Here is a 14056-nt window from a genome sequence, read left to right on the forward strand (position 1 = left end):
ATAGCCAAACTAAAGCTCATCACAGGAGGGAGCTCCAGGTATTTACCTCCTGTAATCTTCCAAAAACTGAAGAGAAGCGGAGGTCTCCTCAGCTTGGGTTATGTTTCCATTAGTAGCGGCTGGTCAGTTTCTCTGTTGGCATCTCCCTGCTCTGGTTAACAATGACGCCTTCTGCTGAAGGGCTAGGAGGGCCTGCTGAGGTGACCCACAGGGCTGGAGCCCAGGGAATTGGTCTCTTGCTGGCCCCTCCTTTGCATAACTGGCTCTAATTTGTTAATGATAAGATCCCAGCCGGATCTTACCCTACATCTACGAGTGCTGGAATCAAGAACGTGTCACCACACCTGGTCACAGACTTCTTATAACGCCTCCAACCAGATGACATTATCTAATCTGAATCAGCTCCCAAAGTTCCCTCCTCTGCGGGTGAAAACTTGTTCACTTAGGATCTGGAGAGGTGGCTCAGTGGTTAAAACTACCAGCTGCTCTTCCCGAGGACCCAGGTTTGATTCCCAGCACTCACACAGAAGCTCACAACACTCTCGACCTCCAGATCCAGAGAATCCAACACCCTCTCCTGACCTCTTCAGGGACCATGCCTGGGTGTGGTACAAAGACATACACGAAGGCAGAACACTCATACACATAAAGTAAACAGTTAAAAAAAAAGGTTCTAATTTCCTCAGTGAATGTGGACAGTCAGTTAAATCCACCCCTTTCAAACTTCAAGTTAAGGTTCAACCCGTATCTAGATCATGGCAGCCTTAGGCAACTCACCAAGCCAGCCTAGACAGTGCTCACCCAAGGAGGCAGGCAGCCGTGTTTAGCTGTTGAATTCCCAGGACAGGCAGCCAGGGCCTCTTTGCCTTGTGTAATTTCTGTTCTTGAACTTGGTTTCTTCTGTACTCTTGTTCCTATGAGCCACTCCCATTCTATACTCATCTTCTGTTTGTTTTGTTTTTCAAGACAAGGTTTCTCTTCCTGTAAACCCTGGCTATCCTGGAACTTTGCTCTGCAGACCAGGCTGGCCTTGAACTCACAAAGATCCGCCTGCCTCTGCCACCTGAGCACTGGGATTAAAGGCCTGAGCCACCCCCACCCCCTGCCCAGCTCTCTACACAACTTTCTACACCACCCAATTTGCTCACTTTCTAGCAGTGTCTTATGCTTGTCTGCTGAGGCAGCTCTCTCAGCCTCAGAGCCTTCCACCTCTGCTCCCTCCCTCTCCTTCTCTCCTTCTCTCTCTCTCTCTCTCTCTCTCTCTCTCTCTCTGAGGCTGGGAGGGGTCTTCTACTATCCATTACCTGTTGTTTGAATATGGTTGTTGAAATGTAGGGGGAGGGGGTGGAATGACCTACTGAGCTATATCCCCCAAGTCAATTAGACTAAGATCTGACTGTCATCGTGGCAGTCTTAGGACATGGGGTAATAATTGGGCAGGAGGATCTCAAGTTTAGAATCATCTTGAGCTACAGAGGCTAGCCTGGGCTCCATGAGATTACATAAGCAACTAAGACCAAAACCGAACAAGCAAGCAAACAGAGGCGGCCAGGAGTCAGGCTGTTAGCACCCATAATCTCAACGCGTGGGATGCTGGGCCAGAAGGAGCACACACTGGAGACCAACCAGCCTGAGCTATATGAAGCTCTGTCTTTAAACAAGCAAACAAACACACACACAGGTGGTTTAGTAATTAGGAGGAATTAGTGCCTGTCCCCAGGGAGATGCCACTCTCCTGGGGCTGCATGAGTTACTGTCAGAAAAGGTCTTTAAGAAGCAATCCACCTGCTGGATCCCACCACACTCAAACAAGCGCCCACTTCCTGTTGTGCTATGAACAGCATGGGCCCCTCAGCAGAAGCTGTGCTTTGGACTTCCAGGGCTCCAGAACCAGGGGTCAAACTAAACCTCTTTTCTTTCAAAAATCATCAGTCTCGGGCATTCTGTTATAGCAACAGAACCATGCACAGTCAATCCCCCCTTTTCAGGGGCTCCCAAGCAACACACGACATGGCTCTGAAGGTCCATGGCCCTTAGTCCTCACACTACCCTTCGTTTACTTCACCTTCTTCAATTGAGACAAAAACCTTGTAAGACCAGAGGCCTGGCCCATCTTGTTGGCCACTTTCAGTAACCTTCGATGTCCAGAGCAACCAGAGACGGCACAAGCAAGCCTCCGCTGAGCACCCTGAGGGTAGGAAGGCACCATGTGACCCATACTGAATGAAGTGCTCATGGCCAGTTCCTACAGGGAGAGCAGAGCCTGATGTGGCTCCTGCGGAAGACCCAGGGAGAGGCAGTCTCATTCTTTCCAGGATTCCATGTGCTGAACACACTCTGCTGCTGGCTGAATTCAAATGCAGTCTGTAATTACAGACCTGCCCCATCCCGTTGCTCACTGCCTGTGAAAGAAAATGTCACCGCATAATCTCCAAATAGAGGGTTGCTTTCAACTTCCCTTTCCTTAGGGTCAGCAAAAAGAGCTACAGTCAAAACAGCTTAAAGCGCGTAAAACGAAGGCCTTTGAATCATGCCTGTCTACAATGTGGCTTCTTATACATAGGGCGGTAGACATTTACATCTGAAGGCAGGGCCTCATCCTGAGCTGCTGCTTTGCCACTGAGCTACACCCCCAGGCTGGACTAGTTTACCGAACACAGTTACTGTGGAAAACTTACAGACTTTGCCCAGATGGCGTGGCTATCCTAATGCCCTAGGCTGGAGTTCCCTCTCGGTAGAGCTGGCCGTTCTTGGATCTGCCTTCAAGTTTGGGAACAGAAATGGTTACAGGAAGTAGGTGGGTACCAGAAAAAGGAAGAGACCTCGAGGGCTGATGGTTCCTTTAACCTTGGAACTCAAGTCCCAAAGTAAAAGGTCACAAGGGTCTGGTTCAGAGCCACCAAATGCATAGGATGTTGTCACAAAATAAAGATGCTAAGAAAACTTGGGCCTCCTCTCAAGAGCACCTGCTCCAAGATCAATACAAAGACTGTGGAAAACCCAAGATGAACCCCATTTCTCCTCTCATTTCAAAGGAGTACAAGTCAGTCCCAGTTGGCGGTGACTCGTGCCACAGCCACTAGGAGTGGACAGCTAATCAAGACCAGGCTCTAACTCTGGTCTAGCCATCCTGTAAAGGGAGTACCTCGAAGAGGCCATACCGCCTGCTTTCCAGTGTGTCAATAGCTAGGTCTCCCTTAATCCCTTTAGGGTAAGCCAATCTCAGAAGAGGAAGAGCATTTGCAGAGATGGGAGTATTGGAGGTGGGAATTTGGGTGGCATGTCTGAAGGGGCCTTTGGCCCTGCAACATGGGAGAGAGCCCTGCTCCACTGAGGAGGGTAAGCTGCATGCTCTTCAGGTATCCCACAGAGAAGTACCCAAGACAGAAACCAAAGTCCCAGTGACAGCCCACAGCTAAATGTGGCCACCTTACATTTCCTATAATTATTTGTTTCAGTTCAGTGGTCTGTTGTGTTTTGCTTCATTTTGTGTGGATATTAGAGACTGAAGCCAGGGCTCTACGCATGCTCCAACACTGAACCCCACCCCCTAGCCCAGCTTAGCATTCTAAAAGTTAATATAATGAGGCAGGGAAGCTAAGCTCGAATCAAAAACACTTCACAACTTCTGTCTTAAATAGGATGTCACGTTTGAATCGCTTGGACACTACAGGAGTCTGAGTTATAAGATGCTGATGCAGAATGACATTTTCCTTCTAACCGTTTAGTGGTTTTGCTTGGTCTGGCCAGAGGAAGTGAGAGTTTCCCTGAAGTGCTTCAGAAGAATCAGGCAACCCGTTTTAAAAATCCTTGTTCAAAGAGATGCCCGCCAGCCCTCTGAGAGAGAATCCTCTGGACAGGAAGCCTAAGGGGATCACACAGACCCTCATCCTCACCATACTTGGGTCACAAGTGCAGATATAAGTCACAGCTAACCTCAGTAGAACCCACAAAGCCAAGGATTTAGCTGTACACCCCCGTTCAGCAGACACACACCTACTGTTGACACCTTGATCTGCTCGGGGACTCTGGGCACAGATGAATGACTGTACAGTTGTCACTGTGCAGAGTCTATTCTGTTAACTCCCTCTTCTCAGGCTCCCCCACGCCCTCAGGATTTATTCTCCATAGCTGTAGGTGCACAGGGAGGTGGCCTGTCCCTGGACCCTCGATGACTGAGATGACCTCTAGGAAAGAAATGAGGTGGGGAGCTATGCTTGGCTCTGTGAGCTGGAGACCGGCTGAGGGTCTGGCATTGAGTCCTCCTCTGCCTTTCATTAGGAGAATGGCTCATTGTTGACCTTATAATGACAAGAGGGTACTTGTCACTCATCGGTGCTTCCCCAAGAGAAAGTGTTCCCAGGGCTGTCAGATCACTGTAATTACAATGGCCAGACTAAGGGAACATTCCATGCTTAGGAGAGCAGGGCCGGACCCAAGGGCAAGGCCAACTACAGATGTTGTCTCAGGGTTCCATTCCTGGTCTGTTCTTACTATACAGTGAGCTTTCATAGCTGTGCTATTTACATGCTATCTCATTAATCCACGTGTCATTACCATTATTGTAATAGGAATATATTGTTATTAAATCTATCATTTATGTTTACATCAACACGCCAAGGTTTATTTCCAGTTCAGCCTTTGCCCCAAATGCCAGCCTCAGGCATACAACTGTCCCTTTGGAGGTTTCACGGGTTATGTCAAGTTTAACTTGTCCAACGTGTTCTCCTGTTCTGATTTCCTGCACGTTCCGCAGCCCGGCTGTTTGGCATATCTCACTGAGTTCCCTTTCATAAGCTAGCGAAGATTCTCTGCCGTCATCTAAGCCTTCATCCCTCCCTTCTGCATTACCACAGTAGCTTCCCAAGTAGGCTCTTTGAGTCCATCAAGGTCTCCATGCGGGTTGTTCAATCCAGAAAACTATGCATCATACCGTGTCAGTCTTGCATCTAATTCCAATTTGTAGACTACCTAAAACCCTCCCCGATCTTGGCCCTCTCATCTCCTTAACCTCATCTCTGTTCACTGTGCCTCGGTATGGTGATCTTCTTGCTGTCTGTCATTGACACACTTCCTGGCTTCAGGGCCGTTGCCTCTCTTGTCCCTCTGTCTGGAAACTCTCGTCCTCAGATAGGCACATGTATAGAGCCCTCACCTGGTTCTTCACACCTGAGCCCCACCACAGCCTGGCCACTACTCTGTCCCCTCCTTGCTTCCGTTTTTTTGCTTTGCTATTGGCACTTACCCCACTACATCTTTCACACATTTTTTTTTATCTTATCTGCATCTTTGAATCTTTTCCAGTTGCAAGCTCTTGCAGTAAGGGGATTCCCAAAGCAATGACTTACACACCGAAGACACGGGGCAGAGTGAGTTAAGCGTTTTAAGCCACGCCTTTAAACCCAGCACTTGAGAGCCACAATACTTTTCTCAGATTCATGACTTTAAGCTTTGTCCTTTGACCGGCTCAGGGTAACTGGGGCCATCTGAGTAACCATGGTGTTGGAGCCTGGTGGGGTCACCAGTGACTCCTCCTCCCCTTGAATCAATAGCGAATAGAACTAAGGCCTCTGAGGCCCCCTTCCATCCATCCACTAACTCTTACTAAATCAACTGTTACACCATCTGGGGCTGAAGAGATGGCTCAGTGGTTAAGAGCACTGGTTGCTCTTCCAGAGGTCCTGAGTTCAATTCCCAGTAACCATATGGTGGCTCACAACCATCTGTAATGGGATCCAATGCTCTCTTCTGGTGTGTCTGAAGACAGCTACAGTGTACTCATATACATAAAATAATCTTTTTTAAAAATTGCCACACCATCACTCTTTAATTTCTAAGCCTCCCTTATCCTATACCAAATCTGATTTTTTTTCACACCTAATTGGTACAAATAACATGTCCTCCAAGCTACCTTTTCTTTGTCTTTCTTTTTTTAAGATGATTTATTTATTTTATGTATGAGTACACTGTAGTGGTCTTCAGACACACCAGAAGAGGGCATCTGATCCCATTACAGATGGTTGTGAGCCACCATGTGATCAGTGCCCTTAACCACTGAGCAATCTCCGTAGCCCCAGGCTACCTTTTCTAATTGCCTACATCAAAAACTCAGTCTCTCAACAGGGACTGTAATCCCAGCTACACAGGAAGTTGAGGCAGGCAGCTAAAGCCTTCCTTGGCTCTAAATCCAAGGTCAGCCTAGGTAACTTAGTGGAACATCGACCCAAAATAATAAAAATCAGGTTGAGGATATAACTCAGTGGCAAGAACTTATCATTTATGACGCCTTAGTTTCAACCCTTCTCATAGGAAAAACAAACAAAAAACCCCAGGCTCCTCCTCTTTCCCCAGCCTCCTCCTCTTTCCCCAGCCTCCCTTTGGATCTCTGTAATTACAGTCACCCAGGCGGTGTATATTGGAATTCAAAACTATTCACGAGCCCTAACCATCAGCCCCACATACACTCTGAGCACCCCACCAATAGGACTCACTGACATCTAGGTTTCCTCTATGGATGTATTGTTGAACGTTACATAAATGTCTCCGTTCAGCTTCCTGGCCTGTTAGGGTGTCTATACCCAGTGTTTCAGGAACAATCTGATGTCGAAAGACAGGCATCTGCTGCGTCACAAAATACCCTGGCAAGAGGAAGCCTCTGCAACTCCAAGTGAGAACCTCTGGGCTAGACAGTGACTCTGCACCTGCTGACTATGGGCCGACTTTGGCTCACTGGCTGGAAAAACATGCGATGGATGATATGCCGCCGCCTCCTGGAAGGAGCAGCCACAGGGTTAGGGGAAAGGACGTCGGAGCCCCACCCAGATGCGCGAACACACGCAAACCTGGCGCCCTCCAGCAGGCAAGGGGTAGGATGGAATCGCACTGGCGCCTCCTACTCCACGCCGCGCCAGACGTCGCTGTAGACCGCGCAGCCAATCCCAGCGCTGCGGTCCCATCCAACCGGCAAGAGGGCGGGGACCAAGGGGGCTCGGCCCAGGCAGAGCTCCCATTGGCTGAGGCGGCACCACCTAGACAAAGCCGCACTGTCCTCCAGCCGTTGCACTGGGGTGACTGCCGGCCTGGCGCTGCCAAGGCCCCCGCCACTCGGGCATCCCCAGACGACCCCCGCGGCGCCGCCACCAAGCCCGGACCTTCTCTTCTTCCCCCAGCACCGAGGCCCACCCAGTCTCCACCAACCTTGGCTCTGCTCATGCTCACGCGACTGGACTCGTGGCCTCACCGCTGTCCAGCATCCTTTCCGAGCACAGCAGACGCGGAGGAGGCGCTGCCAAAACCCCTACAACAGAGCCTAGTGGAGGCCACGGGAGGAGGGGGACCGACGTAGAGCAAGGTCGGGAGATGGGTCGGGACCGCGCAGTGCCTTCCAAGGGGCTGCTTGAGTGGCTTCGACCCAGGCTCGGCCTTGGACTACGAAGTGACCTTGGGCCAGTTCCCTCCACTCCTGGGGCCTCGGTTCCCTTCTGTAAAATCGCGCCAGCAGTGAACGAGGAGTGCTGAAGGTTTCACCTGGAGCCACGCCGCCGCGTGATCAACCCCGGGCCTCCCGTGGTGATTATAAAGGACCTTGTTCCTGGAGGCGTGCACGGAGGAAGCGGGAGGCCATCAGAGGGTGACGGGTGCAGACCACCTGGGATATCAATCGGTCCATCTCTGCTTCCTCTTCGGCCGCAGGGCTGCCTAGAGGACACGATGTCCCTTCCCCACCCGCCTTCCAAGGAGCCGGCTCAGTAGCCGCGCCGGTCTAACCCAAACCCAGCAGATAGCGCTGGTGTGCAGCACCCGAGCTACCGCGCTGAAGACCCTCTTACCCCACAACGAGCCGGCAGGGGGCTCCGCGGCAAGGGCTGGACCGGTGCGCTCGTCTGACCCCGGAGCTGTGCAGGTGCTCGCGCTTCTGGCTTGGAGTTGGCGCGTTGCCTCTGTTTCTCAAGACCCTCTCCGGACCCCTAAAACTGCGGCCTCCTGCTTCTGACACCCGGATGTGCCTAACACACTCCGGTGCGTGCGTTAAGGCTGCGCCGGGCGGGGCCCGACGGCAGACAGCGCGGAGGCGGGGAGTGCTTAGGCGCAGCCTCCTTAGCCCTCCTTATCCCGGCCTGGCTCTGCTCCAGTCAAGGGTGCCCCTAATCTCTAGACGCCCCGGAGGTAAACCTGCTCATGCAGGTCCATCCTGATCCAAGCCTGGTACAGATCCTCGCTGCCGTATGATCTTCGCTTCCTGGATCCTGGTGGGGAGGCAAAAGGTGCGAGAAGGTTTCAGCCCCCAGCCCACCCCCAAAACCAGGGCGCCCGTGCCGCTCCAGGAAGTGAAGAAACCGTGTGGAGGACAAGACTCCTTCCAGGTCTTTTGAGTGTTTGCTGTCTTTAAAGCTTATCGGAACTAAATGGTTAGTTGGTTGACTTTTGAATGTCATTTAACGAAACGACACTTAATTTTTCTCTCCTGAGGGTCTTTTAACATATCGCAGTTTCCCAAGGTTTCACCAATAGAACTATGCGCGTGGTCTGCAGGGGCAGTCAGCCATAAATGAACTCTCCTCAGATCCCACTACCTCGAGACACCTGTTTCCAGGATGAGAAACAGGCTGAAGAACGACACCAGCATCTATTAGCGATGAGCTATGTTTAGACAAATGACGTAAGGACTGCGTAGAAAGGGACTAGACAAATCAACGTCCCGGGGAAGTATGGGGACAATGGGGGATCGAGGCTTTAAGAAAGCTGCCAGCCCTGTCCGTGGATCTTGAGGGCTGAGGCTGCGTGTTCCCTTTTTATGCCCCTCTTCTGGCACTCATAGCGCCGAAGACCGGGAGAATCCTGAAAAGAAAACACGTTGGTTCTCTGAGCCCATTTCACAGACTCAGTTGACTCAGAATGTCGCCCAGTAGATGGCGCTGTGATCCATAGCAATAAATCTCTATACTGTAAACAGGCAACTATTTTAATCCCTGCACTTACTCGGGAGACAGAGGGAGGCAGACCTCTGAGTTCAAGACTAGTCTGATGTGCAGAGTGAGTTCCGGGGCAGCCAGTGATACACAGAGAAACCCAGTCTCAAAAACCAAAAACAATAAATAAATAAACAAGTCATCCAACCCCCCAAACACCCTACAATTATAAAAACCTATAACCATTCGAGTATACGGTGTCACTAGGATACACTTTGAGCATTATGTCGTGCTAGAAGAGTTAATCTTCTCACCTAGGAAAACCATAGATTCTAATTTGGGACTAAGAATTATGTGTAATGACTTATAAAAGACTTTGATAGTTGAACTCTTTGACTTTACCTTAGACAACTCTTGCTTCACGATCTTTCCAGCCCCAGCTTTGCTGGTGTGACCTGAGAAGCCCCTGCTTCACTTATTCCTCCAGGCTTCAGGGTGTTTCTGTCACAGCTCTCTAGGATGCCTGCAGCAACCCACTGCCCTCTGACACTGGGCGAGCCCACGAGTGTAAAAGAGCCAATGGCACCTGGACTCTCTCTGACCAATACCCCACACACACACTCCTCGAGACACAAATCTGCCACTCGTTACACCCCTCGGCAGTGCTGAGGTGAGTCCAGTGTACTTCCTCAATGACAGTACCCATGGGGTCTGTGGTAGTGAGCAACTCAGCTGCACATGCTTTTGCAGGCCACCCTCCCCAGATGACCACAGCCAGACACCCCTTTGAAATGGTTCCCAATGGTTGACCAGGGGAGTAGCCTGTTTTCTGTAACAGTGAGGACATGCAGAGCAATCCTCATTCCAGAATGTTCAACCACATGCTATCAGACCATATGAGTTTTGAGCCTCGAATACTGGATTCCAGACCACAGGGCACCCCCAAGAGTTGTACCCCCAGACAGATCACAAGGCCACCCTGAGAAGCCTCACCAGGACACTGCCTTCTAGTAAGCAGCCCCCCAAATGCCTTTTATAATATCTGGGGGCCAAGCTACCTCTCCTAAGAACTTATAGAAAGACATGCCTTGGGAAGCAGAGGGACCCAGAAAAGCCAGTGGTTAGCTTCAAAGAGGCATTCTGGTCCTTACTTCAGGCTCTTTCAACCCGGCTAATGAAGAACTGGTTTGTTGGGTTTGAGACTTCATGCCTTCATTTCCCAAATGCCCTGCCCTCGAGGGCATCACTAACAACGCGGAGGCGAGAAGGAAATGGTCACTCCCAGGAGAAAGCCATTGACTGGGTGAGACTCAGGTGTGACTGCATGAGAGTCACAACTGGGACCCAGCCTCAGCTCAGCTCAGCTCAGCTCAGCTCAGCTCAGCTCAGTTCAGCTCAGCTCATTCTCTCCCTAGTACAGTTCTGCCTGCCAATTTTGGAACTTGAGAAAAGACTTGGCCGTGAATCTGAATACATGAAGTAGAAACCTGTGGGAACCAGGTAATTCTAAGCAAGACGTGTGCCAAGATTCCATCTCCTTCCTGCACCTCTCTGCCCAGACCTGGGGCCAAGCTAGTTAGTACCTGTGCATTTCACTGGAACCGCCAGAGGGCGCTGCTGCAAATAGGCAACGTAGGTTTCGGAGGGAAAAGATCTTTGCCATGCACGGATATGAGATGCATGCATGAGCCAAGTGAGTTGCCAGGACTCCTACTGTAAGTCTTCTGAAGAGGGACAGAGACGTGCAGTGAGAGTGGGGAGCGGGCCACTCTGGAAGTTTCACAGAAGAATCGGCTTTCTGAAAGAGTCTCAGAAACTGCAACACCCAAGTCTCCCTGTTGAATCCGATCCTCATCACTTCCTAGCTCACCCTCTGTCCAACGCCAGCCCTTAGATAATACATCTTTCTCCTTTCTGCACTCTGGCCCTGAGCGCCTCTGCTCCCTCCTGGTAGTGGAGGGTGCAGCATGTGCTCGGTGCAGACTAAACCATGCCCTCAGCCACCTCCAAGTCCTCTCCAAACCCCAGACCCCAAAGATTTTCTGTTTTGATGCAATTGGGTTCTTCTTTTAAATTGAAGGCGTGGGGAGATGGCACGGGGAGCGGGGAGCAAGGGGGGGTGAGCCACGGCTAAGTCTAGACCCCCAACACACATAAAAAGACAAACGTGATTGCAATCTGTAATCCCAGCACTTTTCTATCAAGATGGGAGGCAGAGATAGGAGAATTTTCCAGAAGTTCATGGACCAGAAACAAATCAGACCCTGCCTCATGGTGAAGAGAGAACAAACTCCCTAAAGTTGATCTCTGGCCTCCACACAAGTGTAGAAGGTATGTGAATGCCTGCACACACACACACACACACACACACACACACACACACACACACAGAGAGAGAGAGAGAGAGAGAGAGACTTTTAACAGAAAACATACTTAATCTTACGAAGTTCACAGTATCAAGTAATTTATTTTACAATTGGTAGTGAGGACCAAAAGCCCAGTAAGAGTTTCTGAATCAGTTGTGGGTCTCCAGCAATGTGTTGGGGAAGACCTTGACAGTTGACCCTAATGTGACCTTTAAACTGAAATCTGCAGATCAAAGAGAACTGGAGGGGGCTTTGCATCCCCTGCAGTGAACAGGCAAGAGCTCAAACTCTGTTCGTGAAGCACAGCAGAAGTGGGCGGGGCATGAATCCAGGAAGGCCCACACCCGCCCTTTCTGTCTCAGGTTTGGGTATCTGGGCTTTTAAAAGAACGTCAGTTCTGGGAATAGAGCCCAAGGCCTTGAGCACCAAGGCCAGTGCTCTGCCACTGAGGTACATCCCAGCCTTTCTGGTCTCCTGACTAGCATTTTGTGGAGTGGGAGTGAACAGCCTTTAAATCCAAGCAAAGTTCCTTTGAGGTCATTTTTTTTTTTTTTGAGTTCTCACTCACTATTGAGCCATCATGCCAGGGTTTATTGGAATCCTTGAGAAACGGAAGATAAAAAGTCATGCATCTGAGCTGCTCTGTCACACTCTAAGCAAAAACGATCTGTAAAATTCCTTCAGCTCCAGACACTAAGCTCTCGAGCCATCAGAGTTGTGCTGTCTCAGAAATTCAATAAACCACCGAGGAGAGCCTGCTTTCAATAACACTGAGGGCATTCAATGAACAATAGCACTCAGTGGGTTATCACTGTACCAACCACTGTGCCACACAAGGTACCTCTCTATCTATCTATCTATCTATCTATCTATCTCCCAGTGCAGTTTTTCAGGAAGTGAGGAAGGAGGCCTCTGGGTATTGAACTCAGGGCCTTGTGCGTGCTGAGCAGCACACACTACTACTGACCCCTCCCCCAGCCCTATCATATCAATTTCTGAGGCATTTGGAGTAGAGACTCTATAAGCAAGTTCAGCACTGTGTGTACTTAACAGGTTACCTGGACGTGCTTTACAGTGACTCTGCTATAGTAGCCAGCTTGATACCCACAAGAAGTCATTTTGGAAGTAACTGACCTAATGTTTTTTATGAGACAGGCTGTGTGATACAAGCTGCCCTTGAACTCACAACCCTCTTCCTCCAGCCTTCTGATCTGGGGAACTACAGTGTATGCCACCATACCTGACCCAGAGAAACCTTAAACGTACACGGGGCACGATCGTCAATGCTTAAATCTGATTTAATTTTCAGTACTTCTAAGTCTTTTTTTTAATGTTTTAAAAACAAGATACACACATTTATTTTACATATTTTTTTCTAAATGAGGGACTTTCATTTCTGCCTGTTGCTACCAGAGTTAGAACCTGGCTTTTTCATTTGCAAAGCTTAGTCTTTCTGTTTGGGTTTTGGGGTTTTTGTTTGTTTTGCTTTTGGGTTGTTTGTTTGTTTTCTTTTGGTTTTAGAGACAGGGTTTCTCTGTTTAACCCTAGCTGACTTGGAACTCACTCTGTAGACCAGGCTGGCCTTGCCTCTGCCTCCCAAGTGCTGGGATTAAAGATGTGCACCAAAACAGCCCAACTCTGAGTCTTTCTTTTCTTTCTTTCTTTTTTTTTTTTTCTATTCTTTTTTTTCGGAGCTGGGGACCAAACCCAGGGCCTTGCAAGCGCTCTACCACTGAGCCAAATCCCCAACCCCCTGAGTCTTTCTTTAGAGGTTGCCAGGACCACTTTCTAAAAGCCTGTTTGCTCTTCCCCAACCTCATTTCCCTCTCCTAAGTATCCCTGGAGGTTTGGGAGCATTTATTTCCTTCTGCAGGCAGCTCGAAGGGTCAGCCTTCTCTTACCTTAGCCAGCACACCGAGCCTCCTCCAGACAGTGACCAGCCAGGTGCCCCAGCAGCTCTCACTCCCCAGCAAGGTATAATAACTACCCCGGGAAATCGCTTGATGCGTTTGCTTCAAGCAAACCTGCTTTACCTGGGAATGAAAATTCCCACACAAGTGTGACAGGAAAGTCACCCAACGATAAGATACAGTAGGAAGCTGGATGTTGGTGTGTTTGTCATTGAACGGGCAAAGTGCAGCTTTGCTATTGTTTTGTTTGTTTTAAGTTTAAACTGTCTGGGAATTTGAGCCTCTGGCAAGCAGAAGATCAAGGGTAGATGCTGCAGCTAAGGGTCACACACACACACATACACACACACATTCACACTCACACACACTCACACACACACACAATCACACACACTCACACACTCACTCACACACACTCATACACACTCACACACTCACACACACTCTCACACACTCACACTCACACACTCACACACACTCACACACACTCACTCACACACACTCACACACACACTCACATACTCATACACACACATTCACACTTACACACTCACTCACACACTCACACACTCACTCACACACTCACACTCACACACTCACACACTCACACTCACACTCACACTCACACACACTCACTCACACACTCACACTCACACACTCACACACACTCACTCATACACACACACTCACACACACTCACTCATACACACACACACACACACACACACACACACACACACACACACACGCAAAGGACATCTCTACTTGGCTCCACCTAGAGCTCCCTGCCAGGCATCTGTGGGCAGGAGTCAGCACAAGCCTGAACAGGATGGGGACTGCCAGAGCAAGGCCAAGAAGCACAACCTGAGGA

General features: G+C 49.8%; 1 protein-coding gene across 5 annotated transcripts in view; it reads right to left on the reverse strand.

The window, feature by feature from the left end:
• Window positions 1–13454, reverse strand: part of Bdh1 (3-hydroxybutyrate dehydrogenase 1) — a 35395-nt gene extending 21941 nt beyond the window's left edge. The window contains exon 1 of one of the 5 annotated variants that reach the window (XM_087575257.1): window positions 13177–13454. The gene's annotated coding sequence lies outside the window, so the exon portion shown is untranslated. 5 annotated transcript variants of the gene reach the window in all.
• Between the last annotated feature and the right edge of the window lie 602 nt (window positions 13455–14056).

The sequence above is a fragment of the Rattus norvegicus genome, chromosome 11 (assembly GCF_021556685.1).
Source record: "Rattus norvegicus strain SHRSP/BbbUtx chromosome 11, alternate assembly SHRSP_T2T, whole genome shotgun sequence".
NCBI lineage: Eukaryota > Metazoa > Chordata > Mammalia > Rodentia > Muridae > Rattus > Rattus norvegicus.